This window comes from Myotis daubentonii, chromosome 4 (genome assembly GCF_963259705.1).
Source record: "Myotis daubentonii chromosome 4, mMyoDau2.1, whole genome shotgun sequence".
Taxonomy (NCBI): domain Eukaryota; kingdom Metazoa; phylum Chordata; class Mammalia; order Chiroptera; family Vespertilionidae; genus Myotis; species Myotis daubentonii.
In genome coordinates, this window is record NC_081843.1 from 34,014,116 (window position 1) to 34,028,220 (window position 14,105).

Consider the following 14,105-nt stretch of genomic DNA (forward strand, 5'->3'; position numbering starts at 1 on the left):
GAAACATGCAAATTGACCGTAACTTTGCTATGCCCCAAGCCACGCCCATCAGCCAATCAGAGCGACTATATGCAAATTAACCCAACCAAGATGGCAGCCGGCAGCCACGGAGCTGGAGTAAGCAGGAGACTTGGTTGCCCCAGCGATGGAGGAAGCCAAGCTTCCCACCTGCCTGGCCAGCTGCAGCCTCCACTAAAGGCAACAAAGTTTCAATTATAGAAGATAAATAAATCCCAGATACCTGCTTCCAGCTGGCCTCCACTGGGAGCTTTGGTGGCTGAAGGCAGTGGCCAGCCTGCAAACAGCCATCAGCCCCTCACCCAAGCTGGCCAGGCACCCCAGTGAGGACCCCCACCCTGAAGGGGCTGTGGCCAGCCTGCAAACAGCCATCAGCCCCTCACTCAGGCTGGCCAGGCACCCCAGTGGGACCCCTACCCCGATCCGGGACACCCTTCAGGGAAAACCAGCCAGCCCCCACCCATGCACCAGGCCTCAATCCTATATAGTAAAAGGGTAATGTGCAAACTGACCCTAACAGCAGAACAACTGGGAATGACTGGTCACTATTACACACACTGACCACCAGGGGGCAGACGCTCAATGCAGGAGCTGCCCCCTGGTGGTCAGTGTGCTCCCACAGGGGGAGCTCTGCTCAGCCACAAGCCAGGTTGATGGCTGCCAGTACAGCAGAGGTGGTGGGAGCCTCTCCCGCCTCCTCAGCAGCGCTAAGGATATCTGACTGCAGCTTAGGCCTGGTCGCCACTGGCAAGTGGACATCCCCTGAGGGCTCCCGGGCTGCCAGTGGGATGTCTGACTGCCTGCTTAGGTCCGATCCCCCAGGGAGCAGGCCTAAGCCAGCAGGTCCCCGAGGGGTCCCAGACTTCGAGAGGGCACAGGCCGGGCTGAGGGACCCCCCTGCCCCCAAGTGCACAAATAATTTTTGTGCACCAGGCCTCTAGTATCTACACTAATAAAAAAGAAACATGCAAATCAACTGCCCTTCCGCTACACCCACCAGCCAATCAGGGTGAGTATGCAAATTAACTCAACAAAGATGGTAGGCAGCCACAGAGCTGGAGCAAGCAGGAGGCTTGGGTTTCCCCTGGCAACAGAGGAAGCCAAGCTTCCCGCATGCCCTGGCTGCTGCTGAAGGAGTGGCTAGGAGCCTGGGTCGGGGTGACCCAGGCTTCTGGCCAGCCCTGGCCTCTGCTCAAGGAGGGGCTAGGGAATAAAAGGAGGGGCTGGGAGCCTGAGTTGCCGGGGGTGTGTGGCCAACCTGAAAACAACCCTCAGCCCCTCACCCGGGCTGGCCAGGCACCCCAACGGGACCCCCACCCTGAAGGGGGTGTGGCCAGCTTGAAAATAGCCCTCAGCCCCTCACCCAGGCTGGTCACGCACTCCCAGCGGGGACCCTCACCCCATGGGGGCATGGCCGGCCTGCAAACCACCACAGGCCCCTCACCCAGGTTGCTCCATGCCCCAAGGGAACCCCCACCCTGATCCGGGACACCCTTCAGGCAAACCAGCCAGCCCCCACCCATGCACCAGGCCTCTATACCAATAAAAGGGTAATATGCTAATTAGACTGGGAGACCTTCCAGGAGACCTTCTGGACGTTCTTCTGGACAAAGCCGTGGTGGCAGGACTGAGGTTGAGGTGGTTAGAGGCCAAGAGGGGAGGGCAGTTGTGGGTGATCAGGCCAGTGGGGCGGGGCCATTGGGGGTGATCAGGCTGGCGGGGGGGGGGCGGGGGGAGGGCAGTTGGGGGTGAGCAGGCCAGCAGGGGGGCAGTTGTGGGCGAGCAGGCCAGCAGGGGGGGTAGTTGGGGGTGAGCAGGCCGGCAGGGGGGGCAGTTGGGGGCAAGCTGGCTGGCGACAGGGGGCAGTTGGGGGCGAGCAGGCCAGCATGCAGAGTGGTTAGGGGCAATCAGGCAGGCAGGCAGGTGAGTGGTTAGGAGCCACAGTCCCGGATTGTGAGAGGGATGTCCAACTGCCGGTTTAGGCCCGATCCCTGTAAACCAGCAGTAGGACATCCTTCGAGGGGTCCCAGATTAGAAAGGGTGCAGGCCGGGCTGAGGGATTACTAACCCCCCCCCTCCCCCGGCCCATGCACGAATTTCGTGCACCAGGCCACTAGTATCTTATAAGAAAACAGAGTAAATAACTCTATTTTCCTGAGTTCTGTGAGTCACTTTGGAAATGATTGATCCTGAGGAGGGGGTCCTGGAAACCTCTGATCTATAGCAGGTGGGTCAGAAGCACAGGAGGCAACTTGGACTTGCAATTGGCATCGAAGTCGGGGCAGCCTTGTGGGACTGAGCCCTTAGCCCATAGTGTCTGATGTTATCTTCAGGCAGATAGTGTCAGAATTGAGTTAAATTGTAGGGTACTCATCTGGTGTGTGAGAATTGGTGGGTGTGAGAAAACCCCTCCCACATCTGGTGCTAGAAGTGAAGTATTGAGAGTAGTGTTGTAGTGAGTAGACAGAAAAAAACAGAAGGGTATCCTTATAAGAAGTCCCTTTGAAAAGACAGAGACACAGGGAAGAAGTCCCTGCAAGGCAGAGGCAGAGGTTGCAGTGATGCATTTCCATACAAGCGAAGGAGCATCAAGGATGGCCGGGAGCCACCAGAAGGTAAAAAGAGGCAAGGGAGGGCTCTTTCAGCCTCCAGAACTGGGTAAAAGTAAATTTCTGGCCTGGTTGATGTGGCTAGGTGGTTGAGCATCGACCTATAAACCAGGAGGTCACAGTTCGATTCCCGAGGTCGGGGCAGATGCCTGAGTTGCCGGGCTTGATCCCCAGTGTGGGGCGTGCAGGAAGTTGCCTATAGACCAGTGATGGCGAACCTTTTGAGCTCGGCGTGTCAGCATTTTGAAAAACCCTAACTTAACTCTGGTGCCGTGTCACATATAGAAATTTTTTGATCTTTGCAACCATAGTAAAACAAAGATTTATGTTTTTGATATTTAGTTTATATATTTAAATGCCATTTAACAAAGAAAAATCAACCAAAAAAATGAGTCATAGGTTTGCCATCAATGCTATAGATGATTTTCTCTCATCATTGATGTTTCTATCTCTCTCTCCCTCTCCCTTCCTCTCTGAAATCTATAAAAATATATTTAAAAACATAAATAAAAATAAAGTATTGTTTGTAACCAGTTACTCCATTATCCTCATGGCCGTTCTGAGGGAGGTTTACTATCCCCACTTCCATCCAAGGAAACTGAGGTTCAGAGAGGTGGAGTGAGTGTCTTAGGGTCCTGTCCCCCGTTCTCCTCCTGAGAAAGGGGCCTCACTGTTTGCTTGCCCCAGTAGCCAAAACTACTCTGTACTTAAGTGAGGATATCAGAGCAATAAGGTGCCATACTTGTAGAGATGGCAAAGGCTGCAAACTTTCAATGAGCCAAAACAAAAAGGGAAATGCAGTTGGTCCCACAACTCACAGCATCCAGAAGATAAAACACACTGCTGGTTGCCTGGGAAAAGTACAGCTCTTCCTGATCCTGAGTCCCCAGAGAGGTCCAAGTGCGTCTCAAAGGGTCACTGGGTGAGATTGTGACCGGGCCACACCCCACAGCATCCTGCCAGACATGTACATTCCATGGGGTTTATCATTACCCAGAGAATTGAAAGCCAGGAGGAGAATGTAACAGTTCCAGGGAAAGCCAGTCATGAGATTGCTGTTCCCTGCAATCAGGAAATGTAGAGGCCAAAACCTTATTTAAAAGTGGTAATTACCGCTGGCAAAGCAGCCCAGAGACTGAAGGTTGGATTGGGCAGGAGTTAAGGCGGGAAGGGAAGCTGGGGTGGGAGGGGAGTGCCTGGGGTTCCCTCTCTGTCCTACGTGTCTGCCCTTCCCAGGTGTGGTCAACCACAGAGTAATTTCCCCTGCAGCTGCCTATGTCTCAGAGCAAACGCTGGATTCAAAGGCCCACAGCTTTGTGAGGAGGAAACAAAGCTCTGTTTGTTCTGAAGGGCTTTCCTAGAAATTGGCAGTCCTGTAATTCTGGGAAATTAGGTAACCGTTTGAATAAGAAGGTTCAACCTGTAGAAACAAGGCCATGGAATTCTTTGGAACCAACAGCTTTGCCAGGGGTGAGAGGTGAGGTGAGTGTCTTCGGGTCCTGACCCCTGTTCTCCCCCTCCTGAGAAAGGGGCCTCAATGTGGAGACCTGGAGTTAGAAGAGGATGTCAGCAGTCCCGACAGGAAAACATCTTCCTCCCCCGAACGAGCCTCTTGCTGGCAGCCTCTCTCAGCCAGGATCACTAGCATTTGGCAGAGAGACTCACAGGCAGGTGGGGTGGAGAACCTCAGAGCAGACAAAAGGGAAGGCGCAGGCCAGCTTTGATTGGAGGTGGTTGGCACAAAGAAGCTGGAGGTGAGTTAACTAGAAGCAAACATCTTACGTGACTGATTTGGGGGTGTATTTGGCTTACTCTGGTTGGTCCTGAGCTGGAAAAGGGGGGATTAATAGGAAGCTGGCGGTCACTGACCAAGTTGTGCTGGTTCTGGGCTGGTTGTTTCTGAGGCTGTAGGTCAGAGTTCCGTTGTCATCTACGATCTAGTCATTATAGTTGGGTCTCTCATGCCTGAATACTCCAGCTTTCTTTTATCCTTAGGAATACACTCTTCTTTCCAGAGTGAAACCTCGGTCACCGTTCAGATGCCGCCTCTGCTGAGGATTTCTGCAGGCTCCCTCCCTCCACCCCCATCAGGATGTCCCCTCCTTTGTGTTGTGTGGCATCACTCTATTCTGCTTCCTATTGGAGTTAAAAGAACTTTAATAGCTGCCGTATATTAAATGTGTACTGCAAGACCTTTCTGTGCTCTGCAAACTCTCTGCACCTGAAGGCTTGTTTTAAACCACGGAAGGTTTCTCTGTCCCCACCTGCAGAAAGATACCCCTCCCCACACCTGGCAGTGACTGGTGGATTGGGTAGGCCTCACACCACTTTCCAGTGGACTAAGTTCTAATTCCCCTCTGCTTGAAACGCACTCTTACCTAGTTACCTTCCATGCTTCGTATTGTTACAGGGTGTGGAACTGAGTCATGGAAGGGTTACAAAATGTTAAAGAATGTGCTAAGGGGAGGAAATGAGACCTAAGAAATTGAATGTACTGGAAGGGGGGGACTGACGTATGGAGAGGAATTGTGTCAGGATATGAAGAAGGATTGTATTAGGGTTAGGAACCATGGAAGGATAATTGCTAGATTGTCATAGAAAAACAATGTGTTATGATACGCTCCAGCCAGGTGTGACTCTGTTTACCCCCCCTTTGTGCTTATGAACTTCTAATGGAATGCTTTGTAGTTGATTTTTTCCTAACACTGATTTGCTATAAAAGATCATACTGCACCACCTTTGGTCTCTGCCACATGCTGCAAACCTTCCCAGAGGGGGAGGGTGCGGGCTGTGGTCAGCTGGCCAGCTTAATAAAAGGCTCTTAAATTTAAATTCTGAGTCAGTGGTCTATCTCGTTGAGCCAACCCATAACAGTATTATCTCCCCATCCTCCTAGTAATGTTCCCTGTACCTCCCCCAGGCATAATACTTACACTCAAATCTTTGTTTCAGGGTCAGCTTCTGGGGAAAACGCAAACAAAGTAGAAAGATCTCATTATCCCCATTTTACAGATTGGGGAAACTGAGGCTCAGAGAGTGGCATTTTTCAAAGTCATAAAGCTTATAAAGTACTAAATAAAGTATTAAACCCACATTGCTCTTGATTTGCAAATGTGTTATTTTTCTCCCTAGTTATTTGAAGCCAGAGACCATATTTTATAGTTTTATAGCCTTCTAGTGTACCTGTAACAGCTCCTTGTGCAATAATGTATCATGTTGACATTTTAAAAAAAATTAATTGAATCCAGCTGTGCATGTGTGTTTTAAAGTTCATAGCAGGACTCCCAAGAGCTAGCCAAGGCCACTCCTGGAATAATGCCCTGGGATCAGGCTGCCTTCACCCCTCCAGGCCTCACCTGGGCAATTCAGGATACTCTCTGTTCACACTCAACCCTGTCCCCAGGATGCAACTACCTTCAAAGAAGAAATAACATTTTACTTGGATTGTTACTTGAGAAGAGCAAGTGTATCCACACTCTTGATATATAGATCACATGTATCTCATTCATAGGAAAAAATAGCTGGGATCCTCCCCCCCCCAAAAAAAACCCTCCCCCCCGCCCCCCATCATCTTACCCTCACCAAAATGTGGGGGGAAACCAGCTTTCACGTCAGAGCAGATCTTTGGGGAAAGCAGCATGGGGCAAAGCATGTCATAAAGTAGGACATCTCCTTGAAGCCGTATCTTCACAAAAGAATTAAACTACCCATGCTGGCCAATCATCCTGATCCTCTATGCCCATTTCATTACCAATACCAAGGAGCAGTAGAAGATGTGACCCTGGGTGGTGGGCACACAGTGAAATACACAGATCTTGTAACATAGAAACCCACACCTGAAACCTGTATGGTATTAACCAATGTCACCCCAATAAATTTAACTTACAAAAACAACCAACGAGCTCCTGAAAACTTACTAATCATATCCATGAGAAGTGTGCAAGGAGGGTCAGGCTCCAGCAGTGAATGCCGCCAAGGGGCCCTCTGCTTTTGTTGGTTTTCTACTCAGAGTGCTGGGAGTGGGACAAGCCAGGAGCAACCCCACATGATGGAGAGCTGCGGCTGTTGGCAGATCAGCCGTCCGCAGACAGACAGCCTGTAGGCCCCACAGGAAGACCAGAGAGAAGGCCCAGAGAAGCCAGCTCCAGGCTACGGTGCAAGCAGGTGTGTCTGCAGGTTGGGCTTCATACACCTGGGCTCTGATGGCGACTGGAAGGCAGAGAAAGGTCAGCTCCAGCTCAGGAGGAGGATAAAGGCTGCCACTGCCCTCCTCCCAGAACCTTCTCCCCCTTGCCAGGGGCACCAGGATGCTTGCGGCCATTGCTCAGCCCCTAGGAGCAGGCCTCCCCTGCCTTAAGTTTTTTATAGCCTGGACAGTGATTTTTCAAGCTTTTTTCATCTCATGGCACATATAAACTAATTACTAAAATTCTGCGACACACCCAAAAATACATTTTTTGCCAATCTGACAAAAAAAAAGTTATGATTTCGATTCATTCAAACCAGATGGCTATTGCTGTGTTGGCTGTCATTTTTTTATTTGGCAAATCTAAGGAAAAGAGATCAGTGCCCCTGACTAAATAGTTAGACATTGCATGTTTTAAAAATTCTTGCAGCACACCAGTTGAAAAGCACTAGACACGACACATCCCCTGCGAACGAGGCTAAGAAACAGGGACATTAGCGCTTCCCTTATCACCACTGGCTCACCAGGCCCTATGCAGCCTGGCAAGAAGCCAAGGCCAGACCCAACCTCAGGGCAGGGGCCCGGACAGTAGTTAGATGGAGCGGCTGGTCGGCTGTCTCTGGAGAGGGACTTTGGTGCCCATCGCCCTGGCTTCAGTGGAGGTCTTCTTCCACTTAGCACTCAGGTTCTTCCTGCACCTCTGGACCCACTGCTTCTTAGGGTTAAAACAGAACATCAGGCTTGATGAGGAGGCCGTGGGGAAAACGATGGGTCACCCCGAGACCTGGCAGGAGCCCGGAGCGCGTTAGGAGGAGGTGGGTGTGGCAGCCTATGGAGGACGAGCTGCCGCCTAGCCTCGTAGCAAGTTACTGCCATGATGCCATCTCTGTGTCTATGTGTCTGTTTCCGTGCTCATGTTCAGTCACAGTCCTGTCAGACGGGGGAGGCCAAGTCCTGCCTTTACATCATGCTGGATGTCTACCCACAGGGAGGAATAGGAAAATGCATCGAAAACCCTCAAGAAAGAAGGTGGATGCCTCCAGTTCACTCACTATGCGAGGAAGTACGGCTGATAAGGAAGCCAGGATTGGGAGGGGATGGCAAGATGCACTTTCCCAGGCCAACTCTGAGCTGGGGGTGCCAGGCTATGGATCTGGGCCTAGTGCCAGTGGGGAAATTTCCTAATAATACGAATGTCACATTTCTATGGCATGCCACAGTGAGTTCACACGTCCTGCCTTGTGTGAGAGGCGGTTATGAAGTATCTGGAGTCCTAGGTCACCATTCTGAGCCTTAGTTGTCCACCTTAAAATGGAGATAATTCTATCTGGTTCATATGATAGTCCAGAGGGTTAGTTCAGATAACATTACTATATAGGGTGGGGCAAAAGTAGGTTTATAGTTGTGAGTACGGGAAACACAGAATTTATTCCTATATTATTATTTACTAGAGGCCCAGTGCACGACTTTGTGCACCAGTGGGGTCCCTCGGCTTGGCCTGCAGGATCTGGTTGAAACCAGCTCTCTGACATCCCCCAAGGAGTCCCGGATTGTGAGAGGCCGTAGGCCAGGCCTAGGGATCCCACCGGTGCACGATCAGGACCAAGGAGGGACTACAGGAAGGCTCCAGGGCATGTCCGGCCCTTCTCACTCAGTCCCAATAGGCTGGAACCCAGCAGCAAGCTAACCTACTGGTTGGAGCGTCTGCTTCCTGGTGGTCAGTGCACATCATAGCAAGCAGTTGAGCAGCCTTAGCATCATTAGCATATTATACTTGGATTGGTTGAACGGCCAATTGGACGACCGGACCCTTAGCATATTAGGCTTTTATTATATAGGATTTTTGTATTTTCCATATAAACAACTGTAAACCTACTTTTGCCCATGCTGTATGCCCTCAATGGTGCCTAGTATACATTTGGTGCTCAATAAATGATTGTTGACTCTGAATTCTCTTCCTACTTTTATGGGTAAGGAAGCTGAGGTGACTTCCCCAGTTTCACAGAGCCAGGTCTTCCTGACTTCACTCCTTAGTAACCCTGGAGGCTCATCTCCCTGCCCACTCCCAGCAGGTGCCCTGGGAGAAGTACTATTACTTATATTACTCCTGCCTTTGGGAACTCACATTGAGCTGTTATGACACAGGTTAGACAATTATGATACAGGTTAGGTGTCACACCGGAGAGCAGCAGAAGCCAGCGAAAACTTCCTGGAAGAGGTGACTCCTGAGCTGAGCAAGGCTGATGGAGGTAGGAAGGTCTGAGGGGTAGGAATGGAGACCTCATAGAGAAGCGTGTGCCAGGTCCTGAAAGCCACAGGTATGAATTCAAGGGGGAGGGAGTGACTTGGTCAGCTCTGGAATTTTACAGAAATCACTCTGGCTGTGGATAACCAGTGTGGAGGGATTGTGTGAAGGCTGCGGTAAGAATCCAGGAGGGAGAAGTGGAGGGAGTAAGAGTGGGAAGAAGAGGATGGATTTGAGAACTACTCAGGAAGTGAATTTGCCAGGATTTAATGCCCTGTTGGTCGAGGAAGCAGAGGGAGGTGACCAGGATAACACTCAGGTTTCAAACTTGGTTGTGTCTGTGCAGGTAGGACCATTCAAGGAAGAGAATCCACCAGGAAAAGCAGGTCTGGGTGAAAGCTATCTGGGACTGTTAAGTTCAGAGTGTGGGGGATTCTTACAGAGCTTTCTAGTACGTAGCAGGCAGGGCTATAGGGAAAGGTCTGGAGATCCAAATGTTAGAACAAGAAGGCCCTTAGGGGGTTTCATCTATCCTGACATTTGCAGACAGGGACTAGAGGCCCACAGAGATTGCACACGTCCAGATGCCCCCACTCAACCCAAGCCCAGACACTGACAGTATAGCACCATGGGAAGGACCTAGTCCTAAAGGCTGCCTGTCCAAGGTTTGAGCTCTGCCTCTATTTGTTCACTTGGTGGAGACAGGCCAGGTGTTTAACGTCTCTGAAGCCCAGCCCACCTGCTGTAAGATGAGGGTGTGAAAGGCCACCTCCCAGGATGGTATGTGTGTGTGTGGGGGGGGGGGGGCGGTCTTGATCTTCAATGAGGACTCCATTCCAGACCCGCCTTTTATGAATTGACAAATCACCACCAGACAGACCTGTATCCCTCCAACTATTCCCTTAAAGCCCCACTTGGCCCCTCTAAACTCTTATTTGATCCGCTTATTATCCGTGTTTCACACGTGATGAAACTGGGGCTCAGAGACATTAAATGACTTGCCCAAGACCTCAAAGCCATGATGCAACAGGGCTGGTCCAGCATCTTCCTGGTAAAGAATCTGTGCCCTCGCCGTGACACCAGGCAGGCCTGCTCTCTTGTGTAATGTCAATCCCAGCATATCGAGGGCCTTCCTTAAGAGTTCTCAAGTCCATCCCTTCCTGTTGACCCTCACTGCCACCACCTTTGCTCAGGCTCCATTAGCACCCTCCTGGATTCCTGCCCTAGCCTCCTAATTAAAGGTGGCTGAAGATGTAGTGTCTGGGGTTTAAAGCAGGGGAGATGGCAGGAGGGCACCATAAAGATGGATGGGCACTGGGATGGGAGCTTAGAGGATTCAGGAGAGCAGGCTGAGGGTGTCTCTGCTACCCATGGTACTCTCCCTCTTTGCTACCAAACACATACAACACACAGTCCCAGAGGACTGGGAACAGGCGATGGTTCTGGGAACCACTTCCCCGGTAGTTCCAAAGTGACAGCCCCGACACCAAGTGTAGAAATGTTTCCCTTCACTTGTCAGATCTGGGCGGCAGGAAGAGTGGGAGGGGCCTCCCAGGCAGAGGAGGAAGCCTCTCACACATCTCACCTTTGTTTGGCTTGGAAATTCAGGAGCCCGAGGTTCATAAAGACTTTTGAGAAGTTGGCTTCATGACAACTGGCAGACCTTGACTGATGCAGATGCAGGGGTGGCAGCTGTTCTCTGTGGGAGAGCACAATAAGTCTATTGTTAAGATGAACTTTGCCACACACCCTAAGCATGGCCGTGGGAGGGGTGTGGTCCAGGGGAGTGAAGGAGGTCTAAGTGAAACAGAAACAGAGGTCAAGAGGTAAAGCTCAAAGGAGGAAGACATTCATGGTGGGTGAAGCCATCCAGAGATAGATCTGACCATTTAGATCAGGGGTTCTCAACCTGTGGGTCGCGACCCCTTTGGCGGTCGAACGACCCTTTCACAGGGGTCGCCTAAGACCATGCTGCATATCAGATATTTACATTACGATTCATAACAGTAGCAACATTACAGTTATGAAGTAGCAACGAAAATAATTTTATGGTTGGGTCACAACATGAGGAACTGTATTTAATGGGCCAGAAGGTTGAGAAACACTGATTTAGATGATAGTCAGATCCCTATCAAGCAGGGGCATGCAAGCACTTCTTGGCAGAGCTCCGAGTAGGAAATTCAAGCTTCAAATGAGGAAGTCCTATCCAGTCCTGAGATTCAGGAATCCAGAGAAGGGCCCAATTCAGACTCAAGGCCATTAAGGCTCAGAGTCCACTGGAAAGACAAACATAAACAAATAATTACAATATAGGACAATAAGGCATAGGGATCAAAGTGATTAAGATCATGGGCTTTAGAGGCTTAGGCCTGGGTTCAGATTCTGACTGTATCAGCCTCAGTTTTGTCATCTGTGAAGTGGGATGAAACCCTCTGCTTCCCAGTGGTGTTACATGGGGAAAGTGAACTGCTGTACATAAAGTTCCTTGCACAGCGACTGGCCTGAAATAAATGTTAAGGGGACTCATTGCTGGTGCCAGGCCCCTGGCAGGTGCAAAGGGCTCTGGAAGTGTAAGGGAAGACTCTGTGTGAGAGATCAGGGAAGCATCAGAGGACAGCCAGGAGCTCCAGGGAGACCAGGGGTCAAGAGCGTTCCAGGCCAAGGGGAAGCACATGAGCCCGGTGAGCAGCAGAATGTGGCTGAATTCCAGAAAATGATGAGAGGAAGTGGACAGTGTGTTGTACCTTACTGTCCAGAGAAGGCACCACTGTTCCCTTCCCCATATCTAATAATATCCCTACTTTTGTTGATTCTCCCTATTTAACATCTCCTGGATCTGTCTGTTCTTTCTCAGCCCCATTACACTGCTTCCCAACTTGCCTCCTTCCAATTTTTCTGCACGCAAATACAAGAAAGCTCGTCCTACCGTGCAATACAGTCCTGGTCACCCCCCTGCCTAAAAGTCTTCACTAGTACCCCATCACCGATAATCAAACTTCATTCTCTTATCATCTCTATAATTTTTATCTTTCTGTTCATTGCCCAATTTATTATACACTTAATGGTTTGTGCTTTTTAAAATTGACTTCATCCAAAAATACCCATGAAATCATAGCTTTAGTGTACTGGCTGTATTTTTTCCATGCATATTGAAATAAACCCATTAGTATTAAATGAAACCAGGAGAGTGTGAGTGTGTGTGTGTGTGTGTGTAGCAGAAACTGACCATGCTCTGCCCATATCCCCTTGTCCTTAACAATTCAGGCCATGCTGGCCTGACTTACATCTGCCACCACCTGGCTGGCTCTGCCCCCCTGGGGCCAGGCTAACCTGCTGGGGTGGGGATTCAGGAACTCCACATAAAAACAGCTGATACCGACCACCAGTTATCAGCAAACACTTGGTAGGTCTTGGTTGACCGACAGGTAAGATGGGACCAGTGATGTGCTGGTAAATATTTAACAACTGGCTCTGTGGGGAAAGCTCTGATTCATAGGGTTTGCTAATTCCTGTGGTGTAAATACTCTTTACATGGCTAATTTCAAGCTTACGACCTGATGTTACTGAAAGTGGAGTTGGGGAGAGATGTTCTCCCACGTCAGTGCAAGCAAGTTTTGGCATACCCCTGGGTGGGACCCAGGATGAAAGCATAGGAGTCTCTTGGTCCTTAAGTTCTGGGAGATGCAAGAAGGGAAGACAGTGGTGTTGAGAGGGAGGTTGGAAGATACTTACTAACCTGAAGTTTACTGAAAGCAGGTGGGTGCAGGAGGAGGGAAGGCCTCTGAGCATGTGGACAAGAGTCCTTCTGATGGGCCACAGCTGAGGAGGTCGAGCCCTAAGAAAGCAAGTAGTCCCAGAGCAGAAGGGGACAGGAAGCCCTAACCTGCTGGTTTCCCTGTCTTGCCTGTGGCTAGGTTCCGTCCTTCTCCTTATAGAAACAGTTCCTGCTTGGAAGCCAAGGAAGGATCAGATTCTGCTGATCCACGAAGTCTGGTGGCTGAGGCCCTCGCTGAAAGGAGAATCGAAAGGGCAAATGGTGCAGCTGCTATAGAAAACAGTTTGACAGTTCCTCAAAATGTTAAACATAGAATTACCATACGGTCCAGTGTGTTAAGCATGTCTTTTTTAAAAAAACTTTTTAATTTTTTTATTACTATGATGATGAAAAACATATGACATATGATTTTCCATCTTTTTTTTTCATTATAGTTCACATTCAATATTATTCTGTATTAGTTTCAGGTGCACAACATAGTGGTTAGAGAATCATATACTTTACAGCAAGCACATCAAACTCAAAGGCTAACATGGGCCAAATAAACAAGGTTTAAGTGCATGTGGGCCGCAAAAAAAAAACACAAAAGCTTCAATTTTCATAGAAATGTAGCTTTATTTCGATAGAGACATGCTGAATACAAAGGGCTGAAATAAATGAGTAATCATTATCATAAAATAATAGAACATTTTAATAAAAACTAATATTTTTTTCTTGAACATTAACTCACCAGCCACTGAGTAAATGCATAAATTAATAAACATAATGCAAATTAACCTATTTTTCTTGTTCTCCGAAAGTGAAATATTTCCTGTTGTGCACACCAAACAAGGCAGTCCAAGACTAATGATGTGGCAATCGGCTGCTAAAATATTTGCTGCTAGTATTAGTGGTGAGAAATGGTGCGCCTGCGTGTAAGGTGCGTAAGGGAAATGAATGCAACACAATTATAGTAATCAGTCATTAGTGAATGTGTGAGCCACGTCCCGTGTGGTTCAGGATTCGGGATCTGGAGAAGGGCCGCGCACAAATGACAAAGATGAGACAAGAAATAATATTTGGAAATATTGGGGGCCAGGCAGGAAGCCCAATGCAAGGGGAAGGACTTCCACTGGTGCCCAGGCCTTGCCAACCTTTTATTCAATTTTGGGTACACATATACCCCTTAGTCAGGCAGGCACTTGCGGTAACAGGCAGACTATCTTAAAGGTCAGTAAATATTAGTAAGATTTACTCTCAGACTATTTGGTCAGGAAATTGCTTGAGCCACCA